The sequence below is a fragment of the Podarcis tiliguerta genome, assembly GCF_965153285.1.
Source record: "Podarcis tiliguerta genome assembly, chromosome: 4".
Classification (NCBI taxonomy): domain Eukaryota; kingdom Metazoa; phylum Chordata; class Lepidosauria; order Squamata; family Lacertidae; genus Podarcis; species Podarcis tiliguerta.
The window spans coordinates 102,945,166-102,966,849 of record NC_139537.1 but is presented as its reverse complement, the minus strand read 5'-3'; the positions used below and the strand labels follow the sequence as shown (position 1 = coordinate 102,966,849).

The 21,684-nt window shown below is 43.3% G+C and overlaps 1 protein-coding gene across 1 annotated transcript in view; it reads right to left on the bottom strand.

Moving 5' to 3' along the window:
• LOC310675370 (uncharacterized protein) overlaps nt 1-21,684 on the bottom strand; it is a 728,507-nt gene that overhangs the window by 164,174 nt on the left and 542,649 nt on the right. The gene's annotated exons all lie outside the window — the stretch shown is intronic.

The window sequence follows — 21,684 nt, the reverse complement described above, 5'->3', positions numbered from 1 at the left end:
TTTGGGACCCAAGCAAGGTAGTAATGAGAGGATTCCTCATACAACAAAATTTGATTAAGAAAAAGACACAAAATGAGAAAAAAGATATTTTGTCTCAAATAAAGGATAAAGAGAAGAACTTAAGATCCAATTCTAAGAACCAGCGGATTCAAACGGAGATTAAGGCTTTACAGACTCAATATTCTCAGATTATAAATCAGTAAATAGAATGGAAAATAAAAATGATGAAACAAAGAAATTTTGAATCTGCAAATAAATATTGAAAATTGCTTGCTTGGTGTGATGGGATGATGAGCTGCTTGTGCGTAAAACGCAAGTCCCTCAGAGTTTGATCAAGTTCTCAAACCTCTGCCTGTGACGGAGCCCCTCCAGCATGGCTGCGTCAGTCGCTAGCAGAATCCGAAAGTGGTTGCTTTCGGAATCGTTTCCAACATAAAAGCTCCTTAACGGAAACACGTCTTCTGGACTCTCGGCGTGACAGTTTCCGGCGAGGAATGGGTGTCCCTATAGGAGGTCCTGAGACCTTCCCGCTGTTTTCGCTGGAAGCGTCTCTGAGCCATTCCTCCGACTCCCCTTCCCTTGAAGTTCCTGCTCTCCCCCTATTGGTTCCCTCTTCAGCTGCTGCGTCTCTCTCAACCTCAGAGAGCCTTTGCACCTCCTGTCCTTCCGATGGCAGTTCCCTGACATCCACCTCCCCTCCAGGGCCCTCTTCACCCCCTCCTGTCTCCTCCCCTACGGGTTGTGAGGAGGTAAAACCCCTGAAAGAACCTTCCTCATAGTCCGAAGTTTCGAACACTTTCCTCCACTTGTTGCTGTTCCTGGTCTCTCGGTACTCCTCGTCATCGGAGTCCATTCCCTCTTCCAACTCCGACTCCGCGAATCCTTCCAGTTCCTCTTCCTCGTCGGTGGTGCCGAAATACTCCCTCCTAAACCTTGCTACCGGCTGTGGTTTCCTCGGGAATCTTTGGTGGAACGTTTCTGTTAAAACCTCGTCATTGACCTCCCCTGCAGTCACCCAGGTGTTTTCTGACTCCGGTTCCCCTTCCCACGCCACCAAATACTCCACCTGATTACCCTTCCACCTGGAATCGAGGATTTCCGCTACATGGTTGCTGCTTTCCCTTTCTTCCAAGACTGGTCCCCTGGTGTGCTCCCCTTCACGTCCCCCCTTGTACGGTGACAGTAACGACCTGTGGAACACTGGGTGCAATTTCATGTGGTTGGGTAACCGGAGTTTGAAAGCCACTGGGTTGACCTGCTGAATGACCTCAAAGGGTCCCAATCTCTTGGGTCTTAATTTTTTACAACCCCCTTTGAACGGCAACCCTTGGGTTGACAGCCACACCTGATCCCCCACCCTTATAGTTTCACCTTCCCTTCTGTTCTTGTCTGTCTGCCTGCTTCTTATATTGTGCCTTGGCCCTTTCTAAGTTAAGCTGGAGCTGACGATGGATCGCTTCCATCTCTTCTACAAAATGTTCGGCCGCTGGGACGCTCCATCTCTCGCCTCCCTCCCCTGGAAATGCCCTGGGGTGACACCCGTAATTAGCCAAAAAGGGGCTCATCCCTGTGGACACATTCTCCGCATTGTTGTAGGCAAATTCTGCCAGCGCCAACTTTTCGACCCAATCGTTCTCTCTGTCATTGACATAACACCTCAGATATTGTTGGAGGATGCCATTTGCTCTTTCCGCCTGCCCGTTGGTTTCAGGGTGCCGGGCAGTCGAAAAATTGACTTCCACGTGCAGCAAGCTCATGAGCTTCCTCCAGAACCTGGAAGTAAATTGTTTGCCGCGGTCTGAGATCACCCTCAAGGGGGCGCCGTGCAGCCTAAAGATGTGTTCTACAAACAACTTCGCCGTTTCTTCCGCTGTGACTGCATGTGAGCATGCTACAAAGTGGCACATCTTAGTTAACAGGTCTACTACTACCATGATGGCTGTTTTCCCCTTGGATTTAGGCAGATCCGTCATAAAATATATTGATACCGCTTCCCAAGGCCGTTCTGGTGTGGGTAATGGTTCTAATAACCCTGCCGGCGCCCTTCTTTCCCCCTTGGCTCTCTGACATTGGTCACACCCTCTTACATACTCCTTTACATCTTCCCTCACCTTGGGCCACCAAAATTCCCTGGTGACCATCCACATGGTCTTGTGTTGTCCAAAATGTCCCGCCGTGGGGCTATCGTGCAACTGCTTGAGTACTCTTCCCCTCAATTCACCTTCTGGTATATACAGTGCCCCTTTGTAATACAATGCCCCATTTCTTTCCTCAAAACCTTCGGGGCCCTCACCCTCTCCCCTGAGACCTCTGAGTTTATCCTGGGCATACTCATCATTTTCCGTTTCCTCTACCAGTTCTCGTCGCCCCACCAGCGCCGCCCCACACACCCAGCGGTCCTCAGGGATGACATGTCTTTCTTCGATTGCCCCCTCCCCCTCCAGATACTCTGGTTTGCGTGAGAGAGCGTCCGCCCTGACGTTTTCTGGGCCTGGCACATAACAAATCTCAAAGTGGAATTTGGAGAATTCCTGTGCCCATCTCACTTGTCGTTGGTTGAGTACTCGAGCTGTTCTCCAATACTCCAAATTCTTGTGGTCGGTGCACACTTGCACCTTGTGTTGTGCCCCAATTAATAAATGTCTCCACCTCCGGAACGCTTCGTGAATGGCGAGTAGTTCCCTGTCATACACCGTGTAGTTCTGCTCGGACTTATTCAGCTTCCTCGAGAAGAAGGCACACGGTCTCCACTCCGACGTATTCCTTCCCGGTTGAAGAAGTACCGCCCCTACCGCCCGGTCTGACGCGTCTGTTTCCACTCTCATGGGTTTCCGTAAGTCCACATGCAGAAGTTGTTCTTCCGAGGCGAAAGCCCTTTTCAGTTCTTCAAAAGCTCGCTCCGCCTCCGCCGTCCAAACAAATTTCTTCTTGCTGCTGAGACAGTCGGTGATGGGCGCCGTCAAGTGTGCGAAGTTCTTGATGAACTTCCGATAAAAGTTCCCAAACCCCAGGAATCTTTGCACATCCTTCTTGGTCTTCGGTGTCTTCCATTCCAGTACCGCTTGGACCTTGCCTGGATCCATGGCCAATCCTTTGTCTGACAAGCGGTACCCCAGGAATTCCACCTCCTTGGTATGAAACTGGCACTTCTCCAGTTTCACCCACAGCTGATTGGCTTGCAGCCGGCCCAACACTTCTCGCACGTCCCTCACATGCTGCTCTTCATCTTCCGAATACACCAACACGTCATCTAAAAAGGCCACACAATTCTTGTAGAGCAAAGGGCCCAAAACGTGGTTCATAAAACTTTGAAAACACGCCGAGCCTGCTTGTAGACCGAAGGGCATAACGAGGTATTCAAACGCTCCCAAAGGGGTGAACATGGTGGTCTTCCATTCGTCCCCCTTCCTTATGCGTATCAGATTGTACGCCCCCCGCAGGTCCAGTTTTGTAAAAATCTTCCCCTTCCTCACCCTGGTCAGAATGTCATCAATTCAGGGCATAGGAAAAGCCAGGGGTTCCGACACGGCATTTAGGGCCCTGAAGTCCACTACAAGTCTCGGCTTATCTGTGTTCTTTTTGTCCACAAAAAACACTGGGCTGCCCCCCACCGCTCGGGACTCTCTGATGAAACCTCGCTTCAGGTTTTTGTCAATAAACTCCCTCAACTCCTGCATCTCCCTGTCTGACATGGCGTACAGCTTGCCCACTGGGAGTTGGGCCCCAGGGAGTAGGTTGATTTGACAGTCAAAGGGTCTATGCGGCGGCAGTTTGTCTGCTTCCCTTTCGCTAAATACGTTGCTCAGATCTGCGTATTGCGGAGGCACCTTCCCTTTATTCATTACCTCCATCCCGGCTAGGGTGACTCTGGCTCCTCCTGGAACCTTCCCCTGCTTGCAGTGTTCTAGGCAATGTGCTGACCCAAAGGAGACCACCCTCTGATGCCAGCCCACTAGAGGATCGTGTAGTGCCAGCCAGCTCATCCCCAAAATGATGGGAGCTCCTCCCAAGGTGGCCACATTAAACGCTATCCTTTCGGTGTGCCTTGCCACCCTCATTATCATCGGGACTGTCTGTTGGTTCACTTCTCCTCCCAACAGCTCTCTGCCGTCAATTGTGGTCACCTGCAAGGGGTTACTTAAAGGGATGGTCTGTATCTGGTGCTCAGCTGCAAACTCCTTACTCATGAAATTACAGGAGCTGCCTGAATCCAAAAGCGCCTTGATCTGTAGTGGGTGTCCGTTTGGCAGCTCTAGCAACACCTCTATCACTAAAGCAGGTCTGGGAGGTTCTGGCGTGGGCACTTTCACTGCTCTTTGGCCTGGCTGCTGTGCCCCGACGGTGGCAGCCAGGCGTTGGCTTTTACTTGCTCCTTGCTTTCCTCCTCTTCTCCCCCAACAGCTCCTGCCATCCCTTGCCATTCCTTTCTTTGTGGACAGACTTTGGCAAAGTGCCCTGGCTGTTGGCAGAGATAACATTTCTTGGCGCTCTTTCCCTCCTTCTTCCGCCCTTCACTGAGGTTTGAAACTGCGCGCGCCCGCGCTGTTCCAACTTCCATCGGCTCTGCCGGCGGGAAAGGCGGCTCTGGAATGTCTGGAATGCGGAGCTCCCTCCAACGTTCTCCTTTCCCTTCCCGCTTTTCCAAAGCCCTCGCTTCCTGGCGCGCTCCTATGGCCAGCGCGGATTTGGTCAGCTGGTCCATAGACTCCGCCCTGGGGCCCCGGGAAAGTTCATCTTTCAGGACCGAAGAAAGCCCCTCTTCGAAAAGCATCTGGATGGGTTCCGCCGATAGGTCCCACCCCAATCTATGAATCAACATAGTAAACTCAGTCCAGTACTCACGGACAGACCGGCTCCCCTGTTTGCAAGCCATTAACTGCCTTCGCACCACTCCCTGCTCAATGTCACTGGAAAACATCAGGTCCATGGCACGAAAAAACTTCATCGTGTCCTTTAGGATCTCATTATTCACTGCCATCAGGGGTCTAACCCAGTCCTTCGCCCTTGATTCGAGATGGCCAATTACAAAAGCCACTCGCGACTCCTCGTCGGGGAAGTCATCAAACTGCAGGTTGAGAGCGTATTGCATCTCTGTTCTAAAGGCATGATAGTTTCTGGGGTCCCCCCCGAATTTCTGCACCAATCCTGGCATCTTTCTGGCGAGCGGGGTGGTTTTCTCCTTCCCCTTTTCTGCATCCTGAGCCCTCCTCTCCTCAAGCCTCGCCGTTTGCAAGGCAAGCTGGATCTCCAACGCTCTGTACCTTTCCTCCAGGCTTGGACCTCCTCCAGCTGCTCCTGCTCCTCCGGTTCCGGCTGGTTCGCTCATGATGCCTCTCCCTGCACAAGCTAGCTTTCGGTGACTTTCGGATTGCTGTGATGGGATGATGAGCTGCTTGTGCGTAAAACGCAAGTCCCTCAGAGTTTGATCAAGTTCTCAAACCTCTGCCTGTGACGGAGCCCCTCCAGCATGGCTGCGTCAGTCGCTAGCAGAATCCGAAAGTGGTTGCTTTCGGAATCGTTTCCAACATAAAAGCTCCTTAACAGAAACACGTCTTCTGGACTCTCGGCGTGACAGTTTCCGGCGAGGAATGGGTGTCCCTATAGGAGGTCCTGAGACCTCCCCGCTGTTTTCGCTGGAAGCGTCTCTGAGCCATTCCTCCGACTCCCCTTCCCTTGAAGTTCCTGCTCTCCCCCTACTGGTTCCCTCTTCAGCTGCTGCGTCTCTCTCAACCTCAGAGAGCCTTTGCACCTCCTGTCCTTCCGATGGCAGTTCCCTGACACTTGGCAATTAAAAAAGAGACAGAAAAAGTACTATAACCAATATTGTGTCAGAAGGAAAGTCTGTGGAGAAACCTGCGGAGATAAGAAAATGTTTCCACAAATACTACAAACAGCTGTACAAAAAGGATAAGGAAGATAAAGATAAAATTGAGCAATTTATTAAAGTACAGTGGTACCTTCAGGTACCACATTCGCTTCAGGTTACATATGCTTCAGGTTACAGACTCCGCTAACCCAGAAATAGTACCTCGGGTTAAGAACTTTGCTTCAGGATGAGAACAGAAATCGTGCTCCAGCGGCGTGGCAGCAGCAGGAGGCCCCATAAACTAAAGTGGTCTTCAGGTTAAGAACAGTTTCAGGTTAAGAACAGACCTCCAGAACGAATTAAGTTCTTAACCTGAGGTACCACTGTACTAAGAAATGACAGGGCATTGATCTATGCAAGAAATACTAAGAAATGGCAGGGCCTTATCACAAAAATGCATGCCATGAGTATAAGTTAGATGCCTCCATAGTTTTAAAACTTCCTGTATCATTCAAGAAATTGTGCTCCGGCGATGCGACAGCAGTGGGAGGACCAATTAGCTAAAGTGGTGCTTCAGGTTAAGAACAGTTTCAGGTTAAGAACGGACCTCCGGAACGAATTAAGTATATACTCAGAGGTACCACTGTAAATGGACTGCAAAAAATTCCTGAAAACAAAAAGATTTTACTCAATGGATTGATTACAAGGCAAGAGGCTGAAAAGGCAGTAAGTCAGATGCAACTTGGCAAAGCCCCAGGACCAGATTGTTTGTCTGCAAAGTATTATAAGACTATGAAAGATTGGCTCATTCAGCCATTTGTTGAAGTGTGTAATAAGATATTAAGAGGGGGTAAAGCACCCAAAACCTCAAAGGAAGCTTTTATAACTCTGATACCAAAACAAGATCAAGATAAATCCAATGTTAAAAATTACAGACCAATCACACTACTAAATGTGGATTATAATTTTTTTGCTAACATTTTGGCCAACAGGTTGAAGAAGGTTTTAGCAGATTACATCCACAAGGACCAGGCAGGGTTTCTGCCTGGAAGACATATGAAAGATAATATTAGGAATATAATTGATATATTGGAAAGATTGGAAGTTAGAAAAAATTGTACAGCGATGTTAATGTTTCTTGATGCAGAGAAGGCCATTGATAATGTGTCTTGGAGTTTTATGAAAAAGAATTTAGAAAATACAGTGGTGCCCCGCAAGACGAATGCCTCGCAAGACGGAAAACCCGCTAGACGAAAGGGTTTTCCATTTTCAGAGGTGCTTCGCAGGACGAATTTCTCTATGGGCTTGCTTTGCAAGACGAAAATGTCTTGCGATTCTTGAGGTTTTTTTTCGCTCCCCACCCCCATTTTCTAAGGCGCTAAGCTGCTAATAGCCTTTTAGCAGCTAATCCGCTAATCCCTTAAGTCTTTAATAGCTGCTAATAGCCGCTAAACCGCTAATAGCGCTAATCTGCTAATAGGGTTGCTTCGCAAGACGAAAAAACCGCTAGACGAAGAGACTCGTGGAACGGATTAATTTCGTCTTGTGAGGCACCACTGTATTGGGGTTGGTCAAGATTTTCTAAATGGTATTAATGTGATTTACGTTGAACAAAAAGCCAAAATTATAGTTAAGAATGTGGTTTCAGAAGAAATTAGAATTGAAAAAGGAACCAGGCAAGGGTGCCCACTCACCCCTCTGCTTTTTATTTCGGTTCTGGAGGTTTTGCTAAGTCATAGAATCATAGAATCATAGAATCATAGAGTTGGAAGAGACCACAAGGGTCATCGAGTCCAACCCCCTGCCAAGCAGGAAACACCATCAGAGCACTCCTGACATATGGTTGTCAAGCCTCTGCTTAAAGACCTCCAAAGAAGGAGACTCCACCACACTCCTTGGCAGCAAATTCTACTGTCGAACAGCTCTTACTGTCAGGAAGTTCTTCCTAATGTTTAGGTGGAATCTTCTTTCTTGTAGTTTGTATCCATTGCTCCGTGTCCGCTTCTCTGGAGCAGCAGAAAACAACCTTTCTCCCTCCTCTATGTGACATCCTTTTATATATTTGAACATGGCTATCATATCACCCCTTAACCTCCTCTTCTCCAGGCTAAACATGCCCAGCTCCCTTAGCCGATCCTCATAAGGCATTGTTTCCAGGCCTTTGACCATTTTGGTTGCCCTCCTCTGTACACGTTCTAGTTTGTCAGTGTCCTTCTTGAACTGTGGTGCCCAGAACTGGACACAGTACTCCAGGTGAGGTCTGACCAGAGCAGAATACAGTGGCACTATAACTTAAAGTATGTTAAGGAAGGAGGAAGAAGTCAAAGGTATAACAGTAGGATCCAAACAATACAAGTTAAAAGTCTTTGCTGATGATTTGGTGTTAACTTTACAAGATCCAGACTCCAGTGCAGTAAAAGCACTGGAGTTCAAGAGTTCAAGAATTCAAGAGTTCGGGCAAGTAGCAGGATTTAAGTTAAATAAGAGCAAAACCAAAGAGTTGAAGAAAAATCTAGATAATGAGGAGAGAAAAATCCTTCAGGAAAAGACAGGTTTAGTTTTTGTGAAAAAAGTTAAATATCTGGGTGTGAATTTATCGGTGAGAAATTTGAATTTATATAAAGATAATTATGAGAAACTATGGAATGAAATCAAGAGCGATCTTGAGATTTGGTCAAACTTAAAATTGTCTTTAATGGGCCAAATATCGGTGGTTAAGATGAATGTATTGCCAAAGATGTTTTTATTTCAATCCTTACCAATTATTGATAATGTTAAATGTTTCAAAGAATGGCAGAAAGCATTGTCTAAATTTATCTGGTGGGGGGGGGGGAGAAACCCAGAATTAAATATAAATTACTTACAGATTCAAAAGAAAGAGGGGGTTTATCCCTGCCACATTTGAAGATATATTTTGAAGCTACAGCTTTATGCTGGATTAAGGAATGGATTCAGCTAGACAATGTTGATGTCTTGGATTTGGAGGGATTCGGTAATTTATTTGGATGGCATGCATATTTATAGTATGACAAGATGAAGGCCCACAAAGGTTTTAAAATCCATGTAATCAGAAAATCTTTATATAATGTTTGCATAAGATATAAAGATCTCTTAGAAAGGAAAACACCCAGGTGGCTTTCTCCAATGGAAGCGAAGGCCCAGAAAAAGTTAAACATGGAGAGTAAAAGGTTGAGGCATTATGATTTATTGTTGGAAGATAATGAAGGATTTAAATTAAGACCATTTGATCAAATTAAAGACAAATTGGATTGGCTACAATATTATCAGGTCAATGAATTGTATAAGCTTGACAAGAAAAATGGTTTTGCATGGGGGGGGGGGGAACAAATTGGAAACAGAGTTTTTAGATACTAATGTTAAAAATTTATCCAAAATGTATAATTTATTGTTGGAGTGGCATACAAAGGATGAACAAGTTAAATCTGTGATGATTGATTGGGCAAGAGATGTTGGACACAATACAATGTTGGAAGATTGGGAAAGGTTGTGAAAGAAAGGGGTTAAATTTATTGCATGTATTGCGTTAAAAGAAAAAAATCATGAAAATGATGTATAGATGGTATTTAACCCCAGTAAAATTAGCAAAGATCTACCATATCAATGATAATTTATGCTGGAAGTGTAGACAAAAAGAAGGTACCTTTTATCACATGTGGTGGACATGTGAAAGACTTTTGGGAAAAGATTTAAAATGAGTTGGGAAAAAAATGTTGAAAAATACATTTATTAAGAAACCAGAGGCCTTTCTGCTTGGAATAATAGGATTGGAATTGCCCCCAAAAGATGTTAGATTGTTTTTGTATGCCATTACAGCGGTAAGACTTTTATTGGCCAAAAATTGGAAATCACAAGAAATACCAACAGTAGAAGAATGGCAGATGAAGATGTTAGATTTTTTGGAGCTAGCTGACCTGACTGGAAGAATCCACGATCAGAAAGAAGAGGAATACCAAGAAGAGTGGAAGAAATTTAAAGACTATTTAGCTAAATATTGTAACATACAATAAGTAGAAATTACTTGAAAGTACTAAATGGGCCTAGGACTAGAATAAGAGTGAATTGTAAAATACTATGGATTTGGATAATTATGAAAAGAGAAGAACATTGTAAATTTGATTAGAAAGAGGATATTGGAAAGCTGTTAAAAAGTGTTTCAATGAAATTCAGTAAGGAGGGATTTGAGGAAGTCAGTTAACAATGAAGTTTCAATTAGGCTTTAAAGTATTAGGCATTTATATGTTTGTTTTTCTAGCTTTCTGTTTTAGTATTAGTATTGTAATGTTGTTTTTTTCTCTATTTGTGTGTCTTATTTGTTATAAATTCGGAAAATTAATAATTTTTTTGAAAAAAAACCAAAAAGTCACAATATACTCAGCAATATACCCACAGAACGTGCCCTCTCCTCTACCATTTTGCTATTGCAATGTTTTAAATATGCGTGTGTATAGGGGTGACAACTTGAATAAAACAGGGGGGCAGGTAAGCCCTGCCCTGCACAATCGATCGCATATCACGGTGGACGCACACCCTTTGAATGGCAATGCCCATTAACTTTGGGGGGAGGGGCCCTCAACTATTTTATTGGGGGGATTTGAAGATCCCTCGGCCCCTAGGAGTTGGCTCCCATGATGTAGGTGGATGAAAGAGGATGTCAGGGCTGGTTTAGTTGCAGTTCAGCACAGAAGCTCAGAAATTAAGAAAGGAGGTTAACTATGACAGAGGGAAGGGATTTGTTGTTTAAATGTATGAATTGGAATACAGGGAAGGGAGACTTGGGGAAGTCAGAGAAACAAGTTAATGCAAGATCAATATGAAGATAAGATTGTTTTTATTTCTGTTGTCTGTAGTATGTGATGTTTGTGTAATTTTGTATGTTTTTGGTGTATTGTTTGTTGTTTTTGTTTTGCTTTGTCGTTTTTATGTAAAACCGAATAAAATATTTATTAAATAATAATAATAATAAAAAAAAACAGAGATGAACAGTGAGCTTTATTGCTTATTGAGAGAAACGCAACCCAACAGAGAGCTCTGCAGGAGGACTAGCTGTGGTAAGGGAGTTGCCAGAACTGAGGATCTGAGCATCCCCCTTCCTCCTAAGACTCCTTCCCAGGCAGCTGCCCTCCCAACAGTTTCCAACTCCTTTGAGGATGGTTCCTTAGTGCATTTTGTTCTGCTACATGTAACTTACACGCAGCGTAAATTAATAATGCAGAGTTTTAAAGAATAAGGGCTTTACTGAGTTAAACCCCTTCATGGATCACTGCCTTGCCGTGGCGAAGGGGCTTGAAGAACTCAGGGAAGCTATGAACTATGCCGAGCAGGGCACCCAAGATGAACAGGTCATAGTGGAGAGTTTTGACCAAACGTGATCCACCTGGAGCAGGAATTGGCAAGCCACTCCAGTATCCCTGCCAAGAAAACTCCATGGACAAAGACAACAGGTATATAAAAGTTATGACGCTGGAAGATGAGCCCCTCAGGTAGGAAGGCGTCCAACATGCTACTGGGGAAGAGCGGAGGACAAGTACAAGTAGATCCAGAGCTGATGAAGCGGCTGGGCCAAAGCCGAAAGGACGCTCAGTTGCGGATATGCATGGAAGCGAAAGGAAAGTCCAATGCTGTAAAGAAAAATATTGCATAGGAACCTGGAATGTAAGAACCATGAACCTGGGTAAGTTGGATGTGGTCAAAAATGAGATGGCAAGAATAAACATTGACATCCTGGGCATCAGTGAACTAAAATGGACGGGAATGGGCGAATTCAGTTCGGATGACTATCATATCTACTACTGTGGGCAAGAAACCCGTAAAAGAAATGGGGTGGCCCTCATAGTCAACAAAAGAGTGGCGAAAGCTGTACTGGGATGCAATCTCAAAAATGATAGAATGATCTCGATACGAATCCAAGGCAGACCTTTTAACATCACAGTAATCCAAGTTTATGCACCAACTACTGGTGCTGAAGAAACTGAAATTGACCAATTCTATGAAGACTTACAACACCTTATAGAAGTGACACCAAAGAAGGATGTTCTTCTCATTATAGGGGATTGGAATGCTAAAGTAGGGAATCAAGAGATAAAAGGAACAACTGGCAAATTTGGTCTTGGAATTCAAAACGAAGCAGGGCAAAGGCTAATAGAGTTCTGTCAAGAGAACAAGCTGGTCATCACAAACACTCTTTTCCAACAACACAAGAGACGACTCTACACATGGACATCACCAGATGGGCAGCATCAAAATCAGATTGATTATATTCTCTGCAGCCAAAGATGGAGAAGCTCTATACAGTCAGCAAAAACAAGACCTGGAGCTGACTGTGGCTCAGATCATCAGCTTCTTATAGCAAAATTCAAGCTTAAACTGAAGAAAGTAGGAAAAACCACTGGGCCGGTAAGATACAATCTAAACCAAATCCCTTATGAATACACAGTGGAAGTGAGGAACAGGTTTAAGGATTTAGATTTGCTGGACAGAGTGCCTGAAGAACTATGGATGGAGGCTCGAAACATTATACAGGAGGCAGCAACGAAAACCATCCCAATGAAAAGGAAATGCAAGAAAGCAAAGTGGCTGTCCAATGAGGCCTTACAAATAGCGGAGGAGAGAAGGCAAGCAAAATGCGAGGGAGATAGAGAAAGATACAGGAAATTGAATGCAGAATTCCAAAAAATAGCAAGGAGAGACAAGAAGGCCTTCTTAAATGAGCAATGCAAAGAAATAGAGGAAAACAACAGAATGGGAAGAACCAGAGATCTGTTCAAGAAAATTGGAGATATGAAAGGAACATTTCGTTCAAAGATTACCATAATAAAGGACAAAAGTGGTAAGGACCTAACAGAAGCAGAAGACATCAAGAAGAGGTGGCAAGAATACACACTATACCAGAAAGATATGGATGTCTCGTACACCCCAGGTAGTGTGGTTGCTGACCTTGAGCCAGACATCCTGGAGAGTGAAGTCAAATGGGCCTTAGAAAGCATTGCAAATAACAAGGCCAGTGGAAGTGATGGTATTCCAGCTGAACTATTTAAAGTTTTAAAAGATGATGCTGTTAAGGTGCCACACTCAATATGCCAGCAAGTTTGGAAAACTCAGCAGTGGCCAGAAGATTGGAGAAGGTCAGTCTACATCCCAATCCCAAAGAAGGGCAGTGCTAAAGAATGTTCCAACTACCGCACAATTGCACTCATTTCACACGCTAGCAAGGTTATGCTTAAAATTCTTCAAGGAAGGCTCAAGCAGTATGTGGACCGAGAACTCCCAGAAGTGCAAGCTGGATTTAGAAGAGGCAGGGGAACCAGAGACCAAATTGCAAGCATGCGCTGGATTATGGAGAAAGCTAGTGAGTTCCAGAAAGACATCTACTTCTGCTTCATTGACTATGCAAAAGCCTTTGACTGTGTTGACCACAGCAAACTATGGCAAGTTCTTAAAGAAATGGGAGTGCCTGATCACCTCATCTGTCTCCTGAGAAATCTCTATGTGGGACAAGAAGCTACAGTTAGAACTGGATATGGAACAACTGATTGGTTCAAAATTGGGAAAGGAGTACGACAAGGCTGTATTTTGTCTCCCTGCTTATTTAACTTATATGCAGAATTCATCATGCGAAAGGCTGGGCTGGATGAATCCCTAGCCGGAATTAAGATTGCTGGAAGAATAGAATAGAATAGAATAGAATAGAATAGAATTTATTGTCATTGTCCGTATATACACAGTATACACAACAACGAAAATCAAACACCCTCAGATATGCAGATACCCTCAGAAATATCAACAACCTCAGATATGCAGATGACACAACCTTGATGGCAGAAAGTGAGGAGGAATTAAAAAACCTTTTATTGAGGGTGAAAGAGGAGAGCACAAAATATGGTCTGAAGCTCAACATCAAAAAAACGAAGATCATGGCCACTGGTCCCATCACCTCCTGGCAAATAGAAGGGGAGGAAATGGAGGCAGTGAGAGATTTTACTTTCTTGGGCTCCATGATCACTGCAGATGGTGACAGCAGCCACGAAATTAAGAGACGCCTGCTTCTTGGGAGGAAAGCAATGGCAAACCTAGATAGCATTTTAAAAAGTAGAGACATCACCTTGCCAACAAAGGTCCGTATAGTAAAAGCTATGGTTTTCCCAGTAGTGATGTATGGAAGTGAGAGCTGGACCATAAAGAAGGCTGATCGCCGAAGAATTGACGCTTTTGAATTATGGTGCTGGAGGAGACTCTTGAGAGTCCCATGGACTGCAAGAAGATCAAACGCATCTATTCTTAAGGAAATCAGCCCTGAGTGCTCACTGGAAGGACAGATCGTGAAGCTGAGGCTCCAATATTTTGGCCACCTCATGAGAAGCAAAGACTCACTGGAAAAGACCCTGATGTTGGGAAAGATGGAGGGCACAAGGAGAAGAGGACGACAGAGGACGAGATGGCTAGACAGTGTTCTCGAAGCTACAAACATGAATCTGACCAAACTGTGGGTGGCAGTGGAAGACAGAAGTGCCTGGCATGCTCTGGTCCATGGGGTCACGAAGAGTCGGACACGACTGAACGACTAAACAACAACAACAACAACTGAGTTAAAATAAACTTCTTCATAAACAACATGGTTCCAAACAGTTTGACTGAGATTACGTACTGCTCACAACTGAGGCAGACTGACTCTGACTGAAATTTTAGAGAACAGAGAGAAAATGGCTGCTAAGTCACATGTCAGAGTGACTCCACAGTTACCAGTTAGGCCTGAATAACTTTAGTAGACCCAAATGATTGTGCAGTCCCAGCACTTCCCAGCCTGCTTTGCTGCTTCTGCTCTCATGTGTCTTTGTTACATGACAGTAACACCCTCTGAGGAGGAGGGGAGAGGGAAACAGAGGAACTGGTCAGCTTCCTCCTCCTCCTCCACTGCCTCTGTCTTACTTAAACCTGTTGCTTACCCAGCTTCCAGCCCATCTGCACCCCCTCTTCCTCTGACCTGTCTCCTGCATCCCCCTCCTACTATTCTCCTGGCTCAGATGCTTCCCGCTCTGATGCTTCCCTGGGGGTTCCCTGGTGGTAGCTTCCCACTATTCCTCCTCATCTAGCCAGTCGCTGAGACTGGGGTGACCTTTTGCTGCCAGAGAAAACAGTTAAATGTACCTCCTTTCTGTGTTCTCCTCAAGTCAAAGATGTTCAGTCTTGCCTGTGTATATTACAAACCTCAACCTCTTGTATTTGGAGAACCTTGGCTGCAAATGTGGATTTGGAGCCCCGGTAGGGAGCTTTCAGAAACCAGGATCATAAACCTGCTATGTTAACAACAGCTGTGTGGAGTTTCCATCAGCTGGCATTGTGAAGTCATGATCTGCAACAATTTTGAATAGAATACCAATGGGGCACTTCTATGAATACAGCCAACTCAAGATTTTGTGTGATGCTACAGATCCTTTCCCATCCTCTGTGCAGTTTAGCGCAATCAGAATTGGGTCTCAATTATTCATTCAGCCTCCATACAATTTTCATTTCTGCAAAATCCATTCAAGTTGGGCAGAGGTGTTTGATGATTTGATGATGATGATGATGATGATGATAATAATAATAATAATAATAATAATAATAATAATAATAATTCATTGTATATACCACCTTTTATCAAAAGATCCCAGTTTGATGTACTACATTAAAAACACATTACAGAACATCAGTTATAAAAACATAATAAATACATATTAAAATACATACTAACAGACAGCCTAATATATGATTGAAAGCCTATGCATGCACTTGAGTTTGGGGTCTGTCACCAGATCATAAATGTGAATGGCAAGAGGCACTCTTGCTATTTCCTATCTCAATAAATTGGAGTTGTTCTAAGAAACATTTGAAGGTCTGGGCTGGATCTCTCCCCTTCCCTGGATCTGTAAGCTTCTTCCAAAGATTCACTAGTGGATGCATTTGTGTTTTGCTGTAAAAAGGATGGGGGGGAAGCTGTGTAAGAGACTTATTTGTAATTCTTTTTCATTTCAATAACCATAGCAATATATTATCATGACAAAGAGGCATCTTTCTACTGGACCAAAGGGAACTTGTGCCTTTGGTGTGCATAGCTAGTACATACATAGGTTCATCTAATTATAAATTATCCACTCAATATTTACTTCTTTACAACAATAGTCATTTAGTGTGCAGAAGCAGGGAGAAACCAGATAGGTCTATAAGCTCTCTCTGTGTGTTCATGCCCAGTTTAGTTATTTAAATCACTCATTTTTATATTGTAATAATAACCAAATAAAAGGAAAATACCATAAGATACATGATTAAAAGTGTGTGTGTGTGTGAGAGAGAGACAAACTGTCTCTTCACAAATGGAAAAGGGGTCCACCACCACCCATTTCCCTTCATTTACTAACACTCTAAGGGTAACAAAGCAGCCCTGAGAAAGGCTCACAGACAAATGTCATAGGCCCTACATGTAGTATTTGGGCAAAGAAAAGAAAGGGAAATTATTGAGTACAATGTCACCCATGAACCTGCAGCTTTGTAGCTGGGAATTTAAGAACGGGATTTGTTTACAAGCTATGGAGGAAGTGTTGTTCCTTTTTTGTTGTGTTGTGTTGTGCTGTGCTGTGTTCTTTTGCTTTGTTAGCAGCCTTGAATTCTTCCATTAAACGGAGAGCTTCACTTGGTGCTCTTGGCTCCATTCCTATTGCAGTTTAATGCAGCTCTGTAACTCTAACGGGGGATATTTTGTACTCTGGGAAGTGTGCTCAGTTGTTTTGATTGATTTTCTTCCTTTTTATAACTAAGAAATTTCCAGAATAAAAGCAACCCTCATTAAAGTTTATAGAAAATGAGAGACAGTCCCTTCACATTTCCATGGTCTGCAGTATGGCAAGGCAGCCAACCAACCAATCCTTCCTTTCCAATTCAGATCTTGCTGTCAGTTTAAAACATATACAGTGGTGCCCCGCAAGACGAATGCCTCGCAAGACGGAAAACCCGCTAGACGAAAGGGTTTTCCGTTTTGGAGGTGCTTCGCAGGACGAATTTCTCTATGGGCTTGCTTCGCAAGACGAAAATGTCTTGCGATTCCTGGGGTTTTTTTTCCGCTCTCCACCCCCTTTTTCTAAGGCACTAAGCTGCTAATAGCCTTTTAGCAGTTAATCCGCTAATACCTTAAGCCTTTAATAGCCGCTAATAGCCGCTAAACCGCTAATAGCGCTAATCCGCTAATGGGCTTGCTTCGCAAGACGAAAAAACCGCTAGACGAAGAGACTCACGGAACGGATTCTTTTCATCTTGCGAGGCACCACTGTAGTTTAAAAACAGTACCTGTTGTCTAGCGTGGCCAAAACAAATGAGTTAAGTTCAAACACAGGAAAAAATACATTGCGATAGAAGAAAATTGGCTAGCTGTGTTAAACAAATTGCTGTGGTTGGCAAGGATTCTGAGATGAGAAGCGTCTGTGGCAGGATAGGTACACCAAATTTTAATCTGCATCATGTAAAATCATTTTACTCAAACCTATGTTGTCTGAATAACTTATTTTCTCTTTCTGCTTTGGAAGGCTCTTTTCAGCTTACAAAATGCAATCTACCTTGAGTAGATTACCATAGTCAGTGAGAAATTAAGGATCAGCTCACATTCATGAGCAAATACTCGCTGCAGCCACTTGCTCCTGCACAAGCTCCCCAGTTTCAGTTCTAACACAAGCAACAGCTCAAAGCCCCATCTTCTGCTGAACCAAGTAGGGCCACAATACTTAACTTTGGGGCAGGGAAGGCAATGGCCGAAGCGGCCACCCTTTTCTGCTGGGGCTATGGGGTGAGACTTGCCAGTGGGAAATGGAGGCTCTGTCAAAGAGAAAGATCTGGGGTGTCTTTTGCTTCTGTGGCCTGGAATTAGAAAAAAATGAACCTGTCACCTAAACTTCTATAATACGCTTCTCCTAGGTTCCTCATTTGCAAGAAACGGGAACTATGATAGGGTAATATTTAGCAGACAACACATAGCACTCTAGTAAGAAATATATCCCACCCCAACTCCAGCCAAAAATGGTCCCAGCTGACCTTTTCTCTCTTTGCCAACAACTAAGACAAAGATCCTCATTTTTTCTCAGCAGATTTGGATCCAGTGAATCCATTTGCACTCCTGTTAGTCTTCCCTGTAATTATTCTGCCAAGGCAATCCAATTAACGACAGAGAACTGTAGCACTAATTTCAGTCCAAGTGGCATGTGTGATTCCCGTCCCCCCATGCAGACTGGGAGGGCATGATGCAAGCAATGTGTTCTGAATGCTTCAGTGATTGGAACTGACAGTTAAGTAAAATCTGCAAGGGATTGATCAATGTCACCATGAAGTCAGAGTAATCCTTAAGCAACAACTCACGTAACTATAAGTTGCATAATTCAAAGCTGTCCTGAGGCATCTTTAAAGATGCATTTGTTTTCTGGAGGTTTCTTTCATTCTTTCTTTTTAAAGAGAAGAGAAGAGAAAAAGTTGCTTGGAAATTTAACATGGAAGATGGTCATGAATATGAAAATAGTGGCCATTAAAAGAAGGTCCAATTCTGAATCAAGAAAATCCAAGTATTTAGCCAAAATATTGCAAAGACAGCAGATCAATTATGGATATACTGTTTGCTTTTCCTAAATAAATGTGCTTCATTTCTTTGTACTTGCTCAAACCCACTATTTGCATTTAGTAACATGTACAGGCAGGCAATATATGGATACATGGAAGTCATGAGGTTGCAGAAAAATCCTGAATCCTGAGGCTTTTTGGGTGACAGTGAAAACCAAACAAAAACACTTCATATGCACGAGGGGCTGCAACATGACATATTATAATAAAAACTGAGATTGTCCAGATTTTACATTCTGACTGGTATTCCAAGATCTACGTATGCCAAATTTCACAATATAAGGAACCAGAATGATTTGTGGATGTGAAGGGAGGATAAAGCTTGCCAATAAAACCGAAATAAATGAATGGTGATTTTTAAGAGACAAAAACCTGAGCTGGTTTCTATCCCATAATTAAGCAATTTCCTCACCATTTGAAATTAGTTTGTGTAGGGAAAGCAGAATATATAAAGTCACACACAACAACCCCTCTTACTAATGCAAGTCCTCTGGTGTTTGGTTGTGATGTAAAAGCAGAAATGGAAGTGTTTCTTTTTTGCAGAAGGAATGCCTCAAACTGTTATTTATTCACATAACCCCACCCAGGAAACGACATTGTTAAGCAGCAGATGGCCTGAAGCAGAAAATACAGGGAAGAAGAAAAAAATCCAGCATGATGATGTTATTTGCTCAGGACACTGGAGTTTATAAAATGAACAAATTAAGGCAACATAGTTAGCAAAAAAGATACTATATTTGTTTAGTCTGAGAAATCGGCTCCATTATGAGATCACCTTCGGGGTTGGTTTAATTACACTGTTTTCCAGACAGGGGCAGGAATTCTAATTGAGTCCCTCAAAAACTGAAGTCAGGGTTTAACAAGTTGGTATCTATGAAGGACAAGCTTTTAATTGAATCCCATTTTCATTTAAAAATGATTCCTGTCCAAATGAAAGGGATTTCTGCTTCTCTGGATTCTCTCTCTGCGAACCAGTAGGTGGCAGAACTCCCTTGCATTTGCCTTCGGAGTTTGTGAGGAACAGAAAATGGATATGCAATCAACACGATGATAAATGCTCAAACAGGTGTGTGAAGTCACCAACATGCATGGTCATAAACACCTTGAAAGAGCTGAGTGCATGCTTGGTGGTCTACAGTCCATTTTGCTGTGTAGTTTATTTCTGATGTTCTGCAGTGTGGCATTATGCATTTAAAAAACAGAAACAGGCATTGGCGCTGGAAATGTCAAGCCCTTGTCTGCATGCTGAAGACCCAAGAGCTGACCCAAGAGCTCCCATTTTCTCCTAGAATTTTTGTGAATACATCTATGCTGATTTATTATTAACTTTTCCTCCTACCCTTCCTCCAAATGACAAAAAGGTATGCATATTTTAAGTTTCAGCTCATTCCTGGCATCTCCAGGTAGGGATGGGAAAGACTCCTGCCCAAAGTCCTAGAGCTCTGCATCCAGTCAGTCTGGACCAGGGCTTCACCTGTTGGTGCTGGGCACAACATCAGCAGGAGCCACAGCAGCAGCAGCAACAACAGAAGGGAGAGGAGAAGCTGGTGCTGGGGGTGCTTGGCACTCAGCACGTGTGTGTGACATCGGCCTCCCATCTGCTTCGTCAGTTTGTGCATCTGGTCTAGGTTACACTGAGCAAGATAGATCCAGGGCAGCTTCATGTCCTCCTATGCTTCTCCAGTTGCCTATTGCATCACACTGAGGCTGAACTTTAAAAAATAAAAGTGAAAAGGGGGGGGGGGCTGGATTTGATTTCAAAGAAGATGCTTCTGAGCAGTTAGCAGGCAAAGAAAGAAAAGATGTTCTTTAGATGCAATTACCTGAAATAATGATTGGAGGAACTAACTTGGATTTGGCCGCAAGCCAGATCTGATCCCAGATGAACTTTGTACCAAGTTGTAGTGTAGGTGTGCCAAGAGTATCACAGTTTCAAACTAAAACAAAGCTCTCAAAAGCTGCCCACATTTTCACCTGACAGTGATAACCACTCTTACAATTGTGTGTGTGGTGTTTCAATATGTCCCTGAAAATGGTAGCATCTCACAGTGTCATCTGTCATTTGTAGCCATGAAATGAAATGCGGATTTTTTAGTCATGACGTTGCTTTAATTATGTTCTTAACTGGATGACAAAAGTGCCATAGTTAAATCCTAGACCCAGGGAAGGCAGCTAACAGTGTAATCCTATGCTTAGCTACTCAGAAGTAAGTCTAATTGATTTCAGTGAGATTTACTTTCATGTAAGCAGCTAAAGGATTGCAGTCTTGTTCTACTCTCAATCCTGAAGACAGCTATTTTGAGTATTGTCAAATTGATTAATATATTTATTTTGTATATCTATATAATTTACTAATTAATGAGTTTGTTACTTTCAAGTCTCCTTACAGCAGCTGGTGAAATTCTGAAATACTCTCTGTGGCAAATCTTTCCTAATGATGTACAAGATCTCCCCAGTGAATCAGTATATTGACACAATTCAGTTCACAGCAGGGAATATTTCTGGTTCAACAGTGATATGCCTTCGAACAGTGGAACAATCTCATGCTAAACCATGCCTGTGAGCACCGTACACATCCTCCAGTGCATGTTATGCCAACAGTATCGGCTTATTTAATAGTTCTAAAAAGAGAAATGCTATCTATCATTGCAGTCTCCTCTAGCAATCCCATGAAAAGAAGTGTATCAGGGGTTATGGCAAAGATCTACGCTGCAAAGCAATAAATATGCAAACGGATCTATTTGAATATCAGACATCAAAAATTAATTTTAAACTGTGAAGCCATATTTACAGAACAAATTATTTATTGAGCAGATGAGGTTGAAAGGTAGAGTGCTTCTGCTGTCGCAATAGAAGAAAAGGCAGATTTTATACAAGGGTATTCTTCCTGTTTGTTAGCTAACCTTCTCTTTCTGTTTCCACCCAGCAACAACAAAACCTACCAGTAGACAAAACTGAAATATTTAAAAAGAAAATCCAAATTGCAACAAACATATTTTAAAATGATAAAATGGCTAATTAACTGATCTGGTAATGCTCTGTCTCCCCTTCTGAGCCAATTTTTTCTTGTTATGCTTTCTTTTTTCTTTTCTTTTTTCTAATTTTGACACACGTTCGTGTGAGCCTATGTCATCTGAACTGCGTAGATCTTCAATCTCAGTTGACTATTTGTCTGACAAATAAATTATTATTTTAATTTCTATATTGCTGCGTTGAATATTTCATTCCAG